This window comes from Camelus bactrianus, chromosome X (genome assembly GCF_048773025.1).
Source record: "Camelus bactrianus isolate YW-2024 breed Bactrian camel chromosome X, ASM4877302v1, whole genome shotgun sequence".
Lineage (NCBI taxonomy): Eukaryota > Metazoa > Chordata > Mammalia > Artiodactyla > Camelidae > Camelus > Camelus bactrianus.
This window is the reverse complement of record NC_133575.1, coordinates 78,033,270-78,050,556: the sequence shown is the minus strand read 5'-3', so window position 1 is coordinate 78,050,556 and position 17,287 is coordinate 78,033,270. Positions and strand designations below refer to the sequence as shown.

Here is a 17,287-nt window from a genome sequence, read left to right as displayed (position 1 = left end):
GTTTCATTTTGCTTGATTTATCTGACACTCTGTCGGCTTAACTGAAATCTCTGGCTTTATCACATATTTCATTCAAGAATGTCATACTGTTTTCATTCTTACTAGCTCCCTCATCCTTAACCCACTTTTACTCTGCATCCCACATTCTAACAGTATCCTGTTTTGGGAAGCAAATTCCCCTTCAGGAGGAGTTAGAAGAAAAGTCAGCCTTTTTAAGCAAATTTTATTTCGGATACAGAATGATCATGGGTTTCCAAGTGTGTCTACTAATTACTAAGGTGACTGAATCAGATGCTCCTCTTAATCAAACAATACTTCAAACTGTTCGAGTGTGGATCATCTCCCAAGCATTCTCCTAACATGCACCCAGGTGCTCAATCTCTGTGTAGCTTTCTGCATCAGGGATAAATAAAGTAAGTGTGGACTCTGGGATGAGGTAAACTAAATACATTCTTCAGATAGCTTTTGCATTTGAAAGAGGAGAAGGTTGCCATATGAAAACACACATTAGTAATACAGAAAATAACTGTCTGCATCACGTTAGACAGAACTTGGAATCCATATATGTCTTAGTCCAGTTGGGGCTGTAACAGAATACCGTATTCTGGGTGGCTTATAAACAACGGAAATGTATTTCTCACAGTTCTGGAGTTCTGAATTTCAAGATCAAGGTGCCAACAGATTAGGGTCTAGTGAAGATCTACCTCCTGGTTCATAGTTCATCTTTTCTCTGATACCCTGGCAGGGTGGAAGGTGCAAGGGAGCTCTCTGGGGTTCTCTTTTATAAGAGCACTAATCCCAATCATGAGGGCTACATCCTTGGGAACGAATCACTTTCCAGAGGCTCTGCCTCCTAATAAGATCACATTGGAATTAGGTTTTAACATATGAATTTTGGGTAGATGCAAACATTTAGTCTATAAGCCACATGTTTGGCGGTTATTGAAGAAAATTCCACCAGGTGCTCATGTTTTTGCAGGTTGTGGCAAAGAAGGCAAAAAGCCATCACAGTGAAATTCTTTCATAAAAGAAAGGGATGACTGAAGACAGTTCAAGGATGGCATAACATGTGGAAAGGAAGTAACTCTGTATTCAAAAGACATAGCTCATGTAGCTGTGCTACCCAGAATCCAGAGAGATTCATAGTGAAGATTAACAACTGAGAAAAAGGGTGTTCACGTCAGGTCAGAGATGATGGTGTTTTTTACATCTATTCAGTCTATACTCTATCTCATCTGCCATGTAAATCAAGACTGTTTTCATTTATTATTATTATTATTTTTTTTTTATTATTATTATTTTGAGTTGCACATCTTGTCATAACAAATGCAGTGAATTTAAAGAAAATCTCTAGGTGGAGTAATTGCTCCCAGAAGTGATTATCTTTTAGTGCCAGAGGACAGAGAAGAATCGAGGGGCAGTGGAAAGGGATCAAAATAACACATTGCTGCTTGAGAGATTCAGCAGTATTTACTGGCAGGAATATTAAGACTTGCCAGCAGTCAGACTTTGCATTCGGCCTTTCAAAATGCACTGAGATCGAAGCCAAAATGTTGGGGTGCAGCTTATATAACCATCTGACTCTGAAGCTGCTCCGAAATAACCTTTTCCTGCACCACACAGTCATAGAGTTGGATGGGGGAATTACTTCACAACTGGATTAAATCTTCCTTTTTTTTTCCTTTAATTAACTACACATGTCTATTATGCAAATACAGTGTCAGATTTTGAAAAGGATATCTGTATAAGAATATTCACTTCTAACTACGTTGTGATCTGCAGGTGCGCAGCAGAAACCCCTGCCATTGTCCCAAGGCAGTGTCTGTCAATCCAATTTAATGATCATAAAGATCTTTCTCTGACTCCAAGGACCAGGGGTTCATTCAAGCAGATATCCTGTAGTAAGTTTTCTTAGTTGGCAGCAGTAGATCTGTGCCCAGGGGTCCTTTCATTATACCTATTTAACACTTCTTACTATAAAGCCAAAATTCTGCTACCTTTCATGATGGCACAGAGGGATGAATTTTTAAAAATTTAAGTGAATGTCTCAGCTGTGAGATTATAATCTGTAAAGACTGTGAAAATACTTCTTTAAAATTTAGCACAGTACTAGGCACCCAATGGGCACTCAAGAAATATTAAGATGCTGATGATGATAGCACTTTGGGTTTAAGGTGATGTCAATTCTGTTTCTGTGAGCACTCAAAATTAGTCAGAAAGCTGTGCCTTCTGCAAAATGCTTACCTAAATCTGGTCAAAACTCATTCAGCAACTTGTGGCAAATGCTCTTGGAGACTCTTAAACTACCAATGTGTATGATGATTATATTCTGCTTCCAAATGAGACTGGAAAGTATTTCTGCAGTAGAGCTATTCTTTAGATAGGAAATGTTTGGAGTTTTTTTGTTTGTTTGTTTGTTTTGTTTTGTTTTTTAATGAACTTAATAAAATCACCATGTACACATCTTCCTTCTTATCTACACCCAGTGTATTTTTCAGTTTTGTCTCAGAAAAATTATCGATAAAAGTTAGGTGATGTCTTAATATTCTAAAGAGCTCAAGTATATTACCTAGATTTTTCATTGTTCCAGCATAAATATCTAAGAGATACTCCAGAAAATGGTATTCCCTTTTTAAAAATGGAAGAGCTAAGTCTGAAAATACCTAGTGGTAATCTTATCGGTTATTTGAGAGAATTGCCACAATTAAAATGTAAAAATGGAAATCTCTTTATAGATCTTGACAGCCAGAAGGGAAAATTCTGGAAATTTTAATGGTATTCTGGGTAAAAGAATGCTGTCTCATTCAGCACTTTGGCAACTCTGATATTTTGCCTAAAATAGAGCAGTGACTCTCAACAAAGAAGGTATGGCTTCCCCATGGGGCATCTAGAAATACATAGGGACATTTTTGTTGTCATAATGATTGGGGGAGGGCCCTACTGACATTTAGTGAACAGAAACTAGGAATGTTAGACACCCTGCAACATGTGACATAATCCTCTACTGAAAGAAAAACTGTTCCATGACATGAGAGTTGTGAGAATATGTAAATGAGTGATTATAATAATACTGAGATTTTAGAAGAGATGAACTTATTAGTAATAACAAGGCCTAGTGAATGACCATGTCTATGGAACTGAGGATTACTGAGAAAGCCAGGTGTTACTTCCAGAGTTCAGAACCCAACCTGATTCCTGATTATGGAGGGTAAAATGTCTAGAGGAAGCAGTGTCTTAGTCCCAGTGTGAGGTTTCACTCTTAAGCCATTGATGGTGTTAAGAACATCTAGAGAAGCTGAATGTCATTTCTAATAGTCAGGCCCCCTGCTGAACTCTGACGATGGGATAGAAATCCTGAAAAGATCTGAAAAAGAGTAATTTTAGCACACTCTTAATTCCTTTTAGAGGAGAAGAATAATTATTTTTGAAGATTTGTGTGGGTTTCCTTTGACTCCTATTTACGGAGTTGAAGATGCTGTCTGTGGAAGCCAGGTATTATGCCAAATGGGCAGGTCCCCTTTTCATTCTTAGTGATGGTGAGCTCATCCAATAAAATGACTTTAAGTCCCATCTATGTGGCTGACTCTCAAGCTTTTAACTTTAGCTCAGACATCTCTTCTGAATACCATACTTGTATATCCAATTGCCTATCAACACTCCACATGGAAGTCTAATAGACATTTCAAACTCAACATCTTCAAAACTGAACTCAGTATCCCTCTTCCACCGCACTACAAAAGCTGCAGTCTTTCCCTTCTCAGTAAATGGCAAATTTTACCATCTAGAAGTTCAGGCTGAAAAGTTGAAAATCACTCCTCTTCCCTCTCTTTATCTCATACTCCAGATCTACTTCATCAAGAAATCCACTTGGATCTTTAAATCTTACCCAAAATCTAACCTCTTTTCGCCATCTCTAGAGCTGAAACCCTGGTCTAGTCACAATCATTTCTTGCCTGGATTACTACAATATCCTCTCAACTGGACTCCTTGATTCCACTCTTTCCCTCCTCCCCTCCCTTCCCCTTCCATCCACCCACCTATTTCCCATCAGACTATACCCAACATAGCATCTAAGTCAGACATCATGTCATTCTTCTGCTCGAAACCCTGCAATGGCTTCCCACCTTACTCAGAATGAAATCTGAAATTCTCAGAGTGGCCTCCAAACCCCCATATGATATTCCCTCCTGTCAATAACTCTCTGGACCTCACGTCCTGCTACTTTCCTCTTCACTCATTTAGCTTTAGCTATATTGACCTTGTTGCTGTGCCTTGAAAACACCAGGCATGTACTCTCACTAGAGGCTCTGCACTGGCTGTTCTCTCTGCCTGGAATGCTTTTCACCAGACATATGCATGGTTAACTCCCTAAACACCTTCCAGGTTCTGTGCAGATATCACCTTCTCGATAAGGCCTACCACAACCACTCCTATTTCAAATCCCAACCGCCTACCACTCCCCAGCAGTCCCAATGCAGTTACCTTGCTCAATTTTTTTCCCAAGGAATTTACTACCTCATAACATACTATTTAATGTGCTTACCATGTTTATTGTCTATCTCCTTCCCACCCCACTCCCAAGTCTGTAAGCTCCATGAGACCAGAGATACTTGCCTGTTTCATTCACTGCTGTATTCCAAGTCCCTAGGACAGTGTCTGGCACACAGTGAGTGCTCTATAAATATTTGTTGGGTGACTTTTAAATGACCCAAAACACATTGATGTAGTTGAAAATTCTTTTTATACACCATAATTTGAGGAAATATTTTTCTTTGTTTTGTTTGAAACTTAGTGAGCATTTATCATCATTTGGGGATATCATGTCAAAAACAGCACTGACACATAATACTTGAGTATTTGATCATTGGGTAGATACAAAGTCAACATTGGTAGCTGTTATTTTACCTACAGTTACAAGCATCTGACTATTGTATTATGTCTTCTTGCTTGGTTTTGCCTGTGCATTTGCATATAAAAATACATATTTTAGTATGTTACTTTCCTTTCATTTATTCTTCATGTTACTGTATAGGATTATTTTTGTCTCTAGTAGTGTGTATCAGTAGGTTATAGTAGGTACAAATTTCATTTAAGAATTTTAAAGCAGGTTTTCAGAAATACTTACTATACAGGAGATACCGAGTTGGGAGTCACAGTAATGGAGTAATTAATACTTTCGGACTGCGTACTTCATGTTTAGTTTGTGACTTTCCAGAGAAAGACAGCTGGGCACTCCGTGAAAATATGGGGCAGATGGTACAAATCAAATCCACTAATATTTAATGAAAGACTACCTTGTGGAAAGCACTCATCAGCTCTGCAAACCTTCTTGCCAAGGCTAGGAAGCACAATTTGCATGTCTATGATGCTAAGTAAATATAACTTCTCTGCCACCATTTGCTACAACTACAAATTGGACAACTTTTGCAGAAAGTCTTTGTTCTTCTCTCCTTCTCAGTACAAACCTTCCAAGATAGATTATTCCCATTCCCATATGACTGTACCAAACTGCTACACAGGAATGACTAGTCACTTAATTTTGACAGTTTGAAAGCAAACTAAAATTGTTTTCTTCTTGCTCCTAGAGTTCTTCTGCCCTTGTAACCTTGAACCTTATTTGAAGTGCATACTAACATGACATTTTGATGCATATAGTTACTATCCCTGTCTTGCAGGGCTATGCTGGGTGAGTCTACTATCTGGCAAAGAACCAGTCAGCCCTTTTACTTCCGTATATTGCAGATGACACTGCTGATGCTGGGGTTGTGCATTTGTCCAATTTTGGCTGCAAAGTCTAATGTATGGTCCTTTAGTACCATATAAATAGCAGTTTTTTAAAGTTCCTTTCACCAGTCTGAATCCCAAAGCACATAATCAATAATGAAAGTTTGATACTTCTACATGAGCTGGGATGAAGAAATTGTGGGTGAATGGCAGGTTATAAGTTCTTTTCTAATGTAACTTTCTTTAAGGAAATCACTGGGGCTCTAAGATATCATTACCTATTCGAGCACTTGGCCAAAACAAGGAACTGATTCCTGAGATTCATGCACACCCTCCCACAAATAGTATAAGTCATTTTAATGACCTCTGGTGTTTATGATTTAGCTTTTAGTTTCTATAATCTAAAGTATAGCAAAGTTTTCCCTCCTTCCTGGCTTCCATTCATTCACTGCCTCCCTTTCTCCTTTCTCTCCTTGCCAACCAAGCTCCAGCTGTGCTCTGAGCTGCCTCTAAGTTTTCTCCATCACCCCCACCAGAGAAGCAACTGCCACTGCCAATAGCAAAGAAGGAAAGTGGGAAGGAGGGAGTGGGAAGGAAAGGATGCTGGAGCATTATAAAGAAGGAACAGATGAATGAACTTGTGGTGATTCTGGCCCCCTTCAAACCCTCCAGTGCCACTCAACTCCCAACCCCTATCACCAGTCAGAGCTGTCACCTGAGAAGCAAGCATCACCTGAAGAGAAACAACTGCCACCACCTTTACTTTGGAGCTGATCTCAGCCTTGAGGAAACTATGTCTCCACCTCTGCTTGAAATATGAACTCCAGAACTAAGTAGAAGTTTCTGGAGTGTGGGGTGGTGAAACTTGCCAAAGGTCCTTCTGGAAATGTCCAGAGTGCCATAAATTCAGGAAACAGCCAGACTGTCAGGGTTGCAGCTGCTCTACAGATCAAGAACTCTTTGCCATCTAATGATCCACAACATCAAGGCAGAATGGCTTTCCATTAATGCTAATATTTGACCAAGAAGCCAAGAACCGTTTTGCAGACTTTGGGCACAGAAACCTACTAGCTTAGCTCTCCCTTACCATGATGGCTGATGTTGTTTGTGCAGAGATCCCAGTAAACCAGTGGTCAGGATTCTGTCTTCAGCTGGTAACCAATGTCACAAACTCCAACACCATGGAGCACATGAAAGAGTCGACATTGGATACAATTTGTTATGTCTGCTAAGATATTCACACAGAGCAGCTACGGGATCAATCCCATGAGATTCTGACTGCCATAATCCTAGGGAAGAGGAAAAAAGATTATAATAGTAAAGTTAGTGGTACTAAGACACTCTTGAAATACAGGAGTTCTTTAAAGGAAACTTTGACAAAAAATCTGAAAGGCAATTTCTTTTCCATATAGTCTATGAAGCAACCTATTATCAAGATAATAAGGTATTAATGACTACATTACAGAATCTGGTGAAGAAAATGTCCTTGTATTATCAATACGTGGAGACACATACAAGTCCTGCTCTTTTGTGATTAACACAATGACTTTGATGAAGTGGCCCTATAAGGAATAAAATTCTGGTCCAATGTGTGTGATGACAAAATAGAGTTGGCCATTGAAGCATAAGAGGCAGCAGGATAAAGAAGGCCCCAGATCACACAGCAAGATCTATGCTAAGGGAACACTACAATTGAGGTTCCAATTCTCATACAGACACTAGGGAATGATGATGAAAATGATGCTCCTGGCCACCTGATGTGAAGATAACATTGTCCCACCTGTCCTTCCCTCTCGTAAAGAATGGATCAAGAACCCTGATTAGTGATACCAGGATACCACTGTGGATACCACTGTGATAGCTTTTGCCTGTATCTTGGAAGAAAAGAAATCCAATAAGCTCAAACTCCTAGTTATACAGGCAATGCCTATCTTAATATAATTAATCAAAGAACTCCTGTGTAAGTTATTTGATAGTCAAGTATATAGCCTAGGGGCAGATTTTGTCAGTTGCTCCATGAAGCTGCCATCAGTGATGTCTACTTGGTTCCCTTGTTAGAATATTTGAGAGAAGGCCTGAGTGCTGAACCAAGAATGGCATCAAAAGTGTGCTGAGTTTTTTGCAATCTAGTTGAAGCTGCTTATGAAACTTCATAAGTGATGATCAGGGTAAAACAGCTACTTACTGCTTATCCTCATATTTCAGAAGCTCCTAGAGATCACAGGCAGGCATGATGGCCACCAGAATAATGTGGGAAGTGCTGCACATGAAGCTTTGATGAGAACTTTAAAAAATAGTACCAAGCACTATTACCCTTCAGTTCAAAAATTGATGCTGGCAGCTCTAACTACAAAAAGTGTATCAGTAGAGATGCAGTCACATAGAAAAGCACTTCTGAGAAGATCCAATTCAGTGACCTTCAGTCTTTACTGTACATAACTCTTCAAAACATTTTCTGAAAAGTGCAGCATCAAGATGAGATGATGGTCTCCCTGTTAGGGATTTTCCAAAGCACAGTTGGATATGGAGGATGCAAGAGGATGACCTGATGGCAGTTAGCACATTAGAGGAAATTTTGGTTGGTGAATTCCTAAAGTATATAGAGGCCTCTAAATTCTGCTGAGTATGAGTAGTTTGTTGAAAAATTATCCTGAGTTCAAGGTTTTATTGGAGACTGTACAATAAGTGGATGGCTTATGTCACACCTTGAAATCCAGTATCTTGCTTTTTGTTGACAAAGAACTTGGGGAATGAGAATGCCCATAGGTCTGTGAAGCCACAGATTCTGCAAGTGTTTGGTGATATTGCCCTTGTTATTGGTGAAGAGTTTAACAAATACCTAGAGGCACTATTGAACATGCTTGAGCAAAACTGCCAATCCCAGGTGAACAAATCAGAGTGTGACATGGTAGATGATCTGAATGAGCTAAGGGAAGGCTGCTTGGAAGCCTATTCTGTAATTGACAAGGATTAAAGAGACAAGGATCTAAGGGTAATGCATACCCAGGGGTACTGCTGATGAAACCAAGAGTAGAGTTAATCTAGCTTTCTTTGATCACATTGCTAGACTTGAGAATCATCTGAAGAATATACGCACTGGTGCTGCTGAGCCAATAAGGAACTTCTTTACAGCATTTGTAAAGAACGTGCTGAAATTAGTAGCATCTAGGCTGATGATTCTTGAAGTGTTAACTGAGGAACAGAAATTCAAAACTAGTAAAATATAACACTGTTTGATGGACAGCAAAATACCTAAGGAAATCGAAGAACCAGGACAGTCTGTAGTGGTGGGGATGATACCTAAGATCATCCCTGGAAATGTGCAGTCTTTTAAAAAACATAGAAGTAAGGAGTGTGCACAGATGCTGAAAACACACTACACTGAAAATCCTACCACAGAAGGAGCAGCTATCAGCAATGAGACTGTTGGTTAGCTACATAAACACCGACTTCAGAGAAAACCATTAGAGTAGCCATTTTGGAAAAGAGAAAACTAACGGGTTTACTTAATTGGAGGTGGTGGAGGAGGGAGATGGGGGTGGGAGGAGGGGAAGACGAAGGGAAAGGGGAAGGGCAACCTGAAGGAAAAGAAATGGAAGTTATTTCTTCCCAGGGAATGCTACAGTTTGTGTTTCAGTGTTGCTGAGTGGAATGACCGGTTTTTCCAGAGAGGAGAGATTGGGATCAGCAGTTGTACTTTGTCGTAAAAAGCAGCTTGAACCTATGCTACTGATGATGATAATGGAGCCTGGGCTGGTGTACGTTTGCCACGCAGCACTGTACACATTCAGGCTAAAAGGAGGTAAGGAATACTCTGCAACCTAACTGTGGATGAATGAAGCTGTATCTGCATTCTCAACTTTAAGTCATAGAAATTTATCTTTTTCCTTAAAAAAAGTGGGACAGAGTGGGGGTGGTAAATGGTGCATTTCATAAAACTAACTGAAATTCTGTCAACTGATGGACTGCAGGAGATGTAAAAGAAAAAGAAAAAGAAAAAGAAAAGAAATAAAGACACTTTTTAGCTTTTTGATTGGTTGGTTTTAGTTATTATCATATTTTAAGGAAAATCCTAGCAAATGGTCAGAATAAAAATCTAAACTTCTAAGACAAAAACAAAATGAAACAAAGCAAAGCCAAAAAAACCCCACAACCTAAAGAAACCAAAATTTAAATGGTTGAAAGTGGCAGTGCAAAGAAAAAGCTCCCTCTTGACACTTCATATGGCAATCTCAATATCTACCCCCCATAAAAAATGATGCCAAGGAGGTGACAAAAAAATTTACAATAAAAATAAATATGTAAAAATACAGCAAAGCTTAAGTAACTATTTTGATCTATGAAATGAAGATAAATTTAATGATCAAACAAAATCCAATAAATGAGCCATTTGGAAATTGTTTGACTTTCTATTGTCTTTTATCTATTGTCTACAATGTAGTATTGTTTTCTTTCAGTGCTTTAAAACAATTAACCACAAAACAACCAAAAATATGTGCATAAATGATGTGTGTGTATAATGACACCTCTTATGATGAAAGGAACACTCAAAAAAGGGTTCATTTTTCCACTGCAGTTCAATATTAATATAATGATCTCAAGCTTCCCACAGGAAAAGCAAATTTTAGGAAAAATACACATTTATCCCTCTCCTAAAGAAGAGGGAAAAGGCAATCTTCTCCTTCATGTAGATCTATGCTAAAATTGAACTTCATCTAATAGTCTTTTATAATAATATTCAGTTAATGATATTTGTGTTAAAATACTCCCGAACTATATTTGACAGGCCCAGGCACCCATTTCCAGCCCGATGCTTCCCAACTGATCCATTTTTTCACAAAGCAAAAAGGTGAGTAGGTTAGTTTGAATCAGGCCAAATACTGATAAAAGCAAATCTCTTGTGATGGGCAGGCCTCCAAAGCTTGTTGAAGGCTCATTCAACTAAGCATTGATTAAGAGTGTGGATGCTTATCTGAGGTGTATCCAAACTTATCTGAAATTGGACATCTTTGTTCTAAAAAAAAACAGGCCAATAAACTGACACTGATTTTGATGTTTTGGTTCATAATAGGTCACAAGTATCAAAAGAACAGCTCAACCAGGAAGTGGAGATATGGCTGGAAATAAGAGCAGGGGGATTAGAAATGTAAAACTGTCAAAACTCTGAAAATGTATGGGGACAATGAGTCTCCATGAAGTGGAGAGTGGTGAAGGAAGGAGGTTAGTGTACTAGCTTGAAAGCAAAACAGAAATTTGCCTCAGTGTTGTTGTGGTGGTTGTTTTAATCATGAGTTAATCTAGTTTGAAATTTCATTTAACTTTGAAAGGTAAAATGAGATTTTTGTGTTCATCAAAAGAAAATGGGGGGAGGGTGTAGCTTAGTGCTAGAACACGTGCTTACCATGCATGAGGTCCTGGGCTTATTCCCCAGTATCTCCTTTAAAAAAAAGAAATTAAAAAAATAAGTAAACTTAATTACTTCCTCACTGCTCCCCAAAAAATGTTTTTAAAAAAGGTGGCATAAAATTTTTTTTAAAAAACAAGAAAACAGAGAAGACTTCAGCTTCTGGGAAGATGGAGTATATGTATTTTTCCCTATTCTTCCTGCTAAGTACAACTAGTGAGCCTTGGACATTATATGTAAAACAAACGTAAGATTCTGAAAGGTGGAGAAAAAGAAAACGGACAACTAGGAAACTTAGGACTCAAGGGAAAAAATAACAGTCAATCAAGAGACCACAAGGTGGGACTGTAAAGTGTGACATCCAGTCTGGGAAAGTTCAGCAATTTCTTAAAAAGCTAAGCATGCAACTACCATACCAGTAATTGCACTCCTGGTCATTTATCCCAGAGAAATGAAAACTTACTTCTGGACAAAAACCTGTATACCATTATTCACAGCATCTGTATTTGTAATCACTGAAAACTAGACACAATGTAGATATGCTTTAGTGTGTGAATAGTTAAATGAACTGTAGCACATCCATACCATGGAATACTACTCAGCCATAAAAAGGGACAGACTATTGATACACACAACAGCCTGGATGAATCCAAAGGGTATTATGCTATGTGAAAAAAAAAAACAAAAACCAACCTTGAAACATCATATACTTTGTGATTCCATTTATACAAGATTCTCAAAATGAGAATATTCATGTCAAAATTATAGAGATGAAAAACAGATTACTGCTTTCCAAGAGTTTGAAATGAGATGGAGGAGGGTGAAGTGTCACTATAAAGGAGCAGCATGAGGGAGATCTTTGGGGCAATGGGACAGTCTTGTTTCTTGATTGCAGTGGTGGTAACAGAGATCTACACATCACAGACTGACATGGAACTGTACAAGCTGCGATGGTTCATGTGTCAACTTGGCTGGCCACAGGGAGCCCAGATTAAACACTATTTCTGGGTGTGGCTGTGAGGGTGTTTTTGATGAGATTAGCATTTCAACTGGTGTACTCAGTAAAGTAGATTGCCCTCCCTGATGTGGGTGGACCACATCCAACCCACTGAATAGGGCCTGAATAGAATAAAAGGCAGAGGAAAGTGGAATCTACCCCTTTTTTTCCTACCTCACTGATTGAGCTGGCACATCTCCTCTTCTCTTCTCTGGCCCGCAGACTGGGATCTACACCATCAGCTCCCCTAGTTCTCAGGCCTTCGGACTCAGACGGAATTACATCACTAGTTCTCCTGGGTCTCCAGCTTGCCAATGACAGAGCATGCAATTTATCACTGGCAGCAAATATATGGAGGACATTTTCTCTAAGCATGAGGACAAGCCTGGTCCTTTGTAAATAAATGTTTCACTAAAAATAAACTAAGATGCCCTTAATTACTGTTTCAGAGATGAAGAAACTGAAGCTCAATGAAATTAAGACACTGCACAAATCCATATGGCTAAGAAGCGGCAGAGCCTAGATTCATCGTAACCAGAACACTGCACTACTCTCTACTGCACAAATCATCATCACTTAAAAAAAATGTTTAGCAATATGTTTAATCTAGATGTCAAAGTCATTTACTGCTCCTTTCTAGGAGCAGATTATTTTATTTGCCAGCACTTTAGAAAGTTCATATTTTTCAAGGCTATTGAAAATATGATTTCGGAAAAATACTGTATGGTTAACTGGGAGAACCAAGCCTGCTAGTCATTGGGGGTTTCTCAACCAGCTGAGTCTACCTTCAAGGGATCCATCTTACTCTCCGGAGAGGAAGGACCCAGCTGCATCTCTCCTCCAGCATTTTGTCCAGCTGCTCCAAAGTGCTTTGCTTGCAGGGGTAGCCACGGCCAGCTCTTTCTACGAAAGATAAAGGATCTTGATTATGGCAAGTATTCCTGCTGCAAACCATACCTTTTTGCAGTTGCCTGTTTGTTTTATTTAAAACCATTTTGACAGCTCTCCACTTTCTCTGCTTCTATAAATAATCAGCCTTAATGATAAAGTCTAACCTGCACATTCAAATGCACATTTACCTCTATACATTTCCATGCCCTGAATAGTCACCGCTCCAAAGACATCAGTTTTGAACATGAGCATATGGTTCTCAGAACTTCGTATTTCAAATCTGCAATTCAACTTAAGAATTGAACATAATGTTTTCATTAACACTGATGATATATAAAACTGCTTCTTAAAAAAATAATAAAACCTGGACTTGAGCTGTGAGGTTGGAGCTTTGGAGCGCCTTAGGATTGAATTTTTATGTTGAAAAAATTTCTGTCTGACAGCAAGATAAAGCATGCATAAAGCACTGTCTAAATTCACAAAGCTTCTGCTCAGGCCTTAATAGAAACTTGTAGGCAAAGGTTCCTCGATTGCCTAACAAATGACTTTTAGTTCAATGCAAGTGCTCTGTAATTGACCTTTGCCCTCACTCTCATTTGTCTAGATAGTGTGAATGCATCCTGCTTGCTGACCATCAGCTTCTCTAATTCCCCCTCAGAGCCCCTTTCGGTGCATACGTCACAAAGGAGACGGCAGAGAGGTACAGGAGTCACACACAATTGCATGTTACTCTGGAGTGACATGGGACTCTACAGAATACCGGGCACTCAGTGTGCACACAAAGAACCGAAATACAGTCATTTGAAAGATCTTTCAATTAAATGTATTTCTAACAAAAGATGCCAGCTACTCCCCGTCTTACCCCAAACGGAAGCATTCAATTTATCCATTAATGGGGAGCCGAGGGAGCTGCAGTCCAACTTCCTCCCACTGTGCCCAAACTGTTCTTAATAGACCATCTCTTTGAGTAAAGAGAGGAGTTCAGGCATCATGCAGAATAAATTCTTGACTTAATTTAAAAGCATTTCAAGAAATGGAAGATCCGTGGTGAGACTCTGGAGAACTCCCTTGCAGAGACTTCCTCTTCTTACTGCTTGTAAGAAGTAAGAAAGGGAAAGAGAAAGCCAAAGGGCATGTGATGTAAACTGAATTCCTTGAAATCTGTATCTTCTTCCCTCCCAGAGAGTGGAATCTCTCGGTGGCTGCCACGGACCACGCCCCCTCCACCAACTCCGCCTTCTAGTGATCGCTAGCCTTCTGCTTTCTTTTTTCAATTTTTTTTTTTTAAAGTTGCAGGTATAGGGGATTGAACCTGGGACCTTGGGCATGCTAAGCACGCACTCTACCACTGAGCTATACCCACATCCTTTTTTATTCTTTTTTTTAATGGAGCCTAGCCCTCTGCTTTCTATCATGTAGCCCACCTTCCTTTTTGCTGCTATCCTTAGCTTTCACTCCCAAATTGTTCTGAGTTTCTTGGTGAACAATCATAATATCAGTCTGCTACATGATAATGATACATAAAGGAAAGTCCAAGAAAATTAAGTCATTGAAAACAAATACCTTGACAAAACTGAAAAATCTGTAACTGCATAGAAATAATGAGAAACTTTCAAATGCACCTTTGCAATAGCTTTGCAAAAGTTTACATTTTATACATATAATATATAAGCCTGGTATACATAAACTATATGATGTAATATATAACATATATTTTATAATGCAATATATGTATTTTTTATATATGGCTATCTTTCTAAGAAAAAAAAAAACCCCAAGAGAAACAGATAGCTCCCAGTGATAAAGCAGTGAGCTTTTAACTTTGACATCTCATCTGAATTTTGAAAGAAAAATAGAGTAAGATTTGGGGGAAATTGAAAATTGGTAGTCCAAGGGTTGAATTTTGCCTGGAGATTTTTTTATGTTTCTGGAGGAGGGTAGCAGAGACTTTTGTTTCGTTTCATTATGTTTTGATACAAATACAAATACTTTTTGGAGGGGAATACACTCTCCAGTTTTCCTCAAGTAGCACCCTTCTCTATTTCCCTCCACCTGGCTGCATCACACTCCTGGCACCAGACAGCCTTTGTGTTAATAGTTCTTCTTGGCCTGGAGAATTTTCAGGCTGAAAGAGACATTAGAGATTATCTGGTCTCATTGCCAAAATCATTTCCTGTCGTCCCACTCTTCCAAATCTACGCAATGTTACTTGTAATAGAAAAGAAACACAATTCGAAATGCTCTTTTCTCACTGCAGTCAGTGCATTTCTGATGTTCCAGTTCATGGCAAGTTCACCAATTTGACAGCTCATGTGCTTTTAGCATGCTTCCTTTCCTGTCGGTCACAGAATAACCTCTGTGTACTATGATAACATCCACAAGAACAAATTTGTATTCCAAGTCCAGCGGTAGTGTAGCAACTCCATATGCATGCTGCAGACAGAGATGGAACTTGTGAATGTGATTTACGGTGAAAGGCTTCAAAGATGTGTGGGCACACCTCAGCATAGACATGTAAGTGCATTTACTCACTGGTAAAGCTTATTCCTATGCCTGGTTTTACAGTGACTTGAGGAGGATCCTTTGTCCTTACTGTTGTTGTTGCTCATGTATACGAGTTAAAATCCAGTGGGGTCACAAACAGAACTGACTCAATAATGAGTAAACTTCATTGGGAAGCAGAGAAATTGCATTTCTGTTGCACGTGGAGGTTTAGATGGCCTTTTCCCCTACACATCTGCCTAGAATTTCCTATTGCTACTAAGGAGAATAAAGGGAAGGCCATTTGGCAGAAGAAATGCTCTTCCTCCTAACTTTGCCTGAAAACCCCTTCAATGGCAAGGAAGGCGAGAGTACTACCTATACCAGCCACTGTGCCACATACCCGAGGGCTGTAGTCTAAGGATGCCTCTCTCTTTTTTCTTTTTTAATTGAAGTATAGTCAGTTACAATGTGTCAATTTCTGATGTACAACATAATGTCCCAGTCATGCATATACATACATATATTTGTTTTCATATTCTTTTCTCATTAAAGGTTATTACAAGATATTGAATATAGTTCTCTGTGTTATACAGAAGAAATTTGGTTTTTTATCTATTTTATATAGTAGTTAATATTTGTAAATCTTGAACTCCCAATTAATCCCTTCGCACCCTCTTTACCCCCAGTAACCATAAGTTTGTTTTCTACGTCTGTGAGTCTATTTCTGTTTTATAGATAAGTTCATTAACATCTTCTTTTTCTTTTCTTTTTTTTTTTAGATTCCACAAATGAGTGATATTGTACGGTATTTTTCTTTCTCTCTCTGGCTTACTTCACTTAAAATGACCATCTCCAGATCCACCTATGTTGCTGCAAACGGCATTGTTTTATTCTTTTTTATGGCTGAGTAGTTTTCCATTGTATAAATATACCACAGCTTCTTTATCCAGTCCTCTGTCGATGGACATTTAGGTTGTTTCCATGTCTTGGCTATTGTAAATAGTGCTGTTATGAACATTGGAGTGCATGAATTTTTTCAAATTAGAATTTCCTCTGGATGTAGGCCAGGAGTGGGATTGCTGGATCATAGGGTAAGTCTGTTTTTAGTTTTTTGAGGAACCTTCAAACCGTTTCCCATAATGGCTGCACCAAAGTACATGCCCACCAACAGTGTAGGAGGGTTCCTAGGACAGTCTCTTGAGCACGTGGGAAATCAAGTGGCAGAGTTGGAAACCTCCAGCTCAGCAAGGCACTGGCAAGTTGGTCACTCTTTGTAACAACTTTTAGAGAACTGGTTTTTCCTGAGTCAGAGTAAAGTGGATTTCAGAATCCTGAATTGATGCCCTACCAAGTTCTCCCCCCAGTCCAATGGTACCCTGGTTGATTCTCTGTATCAGCAAAGTCCTTCCTTATAGCATTAGGAGAGAAGTAAGGTAGGACCCATGTCAGGAAGGATCATCATCCTCAACCTGGTTGTCTTGGATGGTACATAGCCATCATCAAAAAGATAAGATATAACAAATGTTAGTGTGGATGTGGAGAAAAAAAGGAGCCTTATTCAGCTGGTTGAGATTGTAAACTGGTATAGCCACTATGGAAAATAATAAAATTTCCTCAAAAAATCAATAGTAGAACTACCATACCATCCAGAAATCCCACTTCTGGAAATATATCCAAAGGAAACAAACACTAATTCAAAAGGATACTTGTGCCCCATGTTCATAGCAGCATTGTTTACAACAGCCAAGACATGGAAGCAACCTAAGTGTCCACTGATGGATGAATGG

At 39.0% G+C, this 17,287-nt stretch overlaps 1 pseudogene; it reads left to right on the top strand.

The window, feature by feature from the left end:
* The first annotated feature begins 6,592 nt into the window (after window positions 1–6,592).
* On the top strand, window positions 6,593–8,951 carry LOC105065946 (importin subunit beta-1 pseudogene; annotated as a pseudogene).
* Window positions 8,952–17,287: the final 8,336 nt, after the last annotated feature.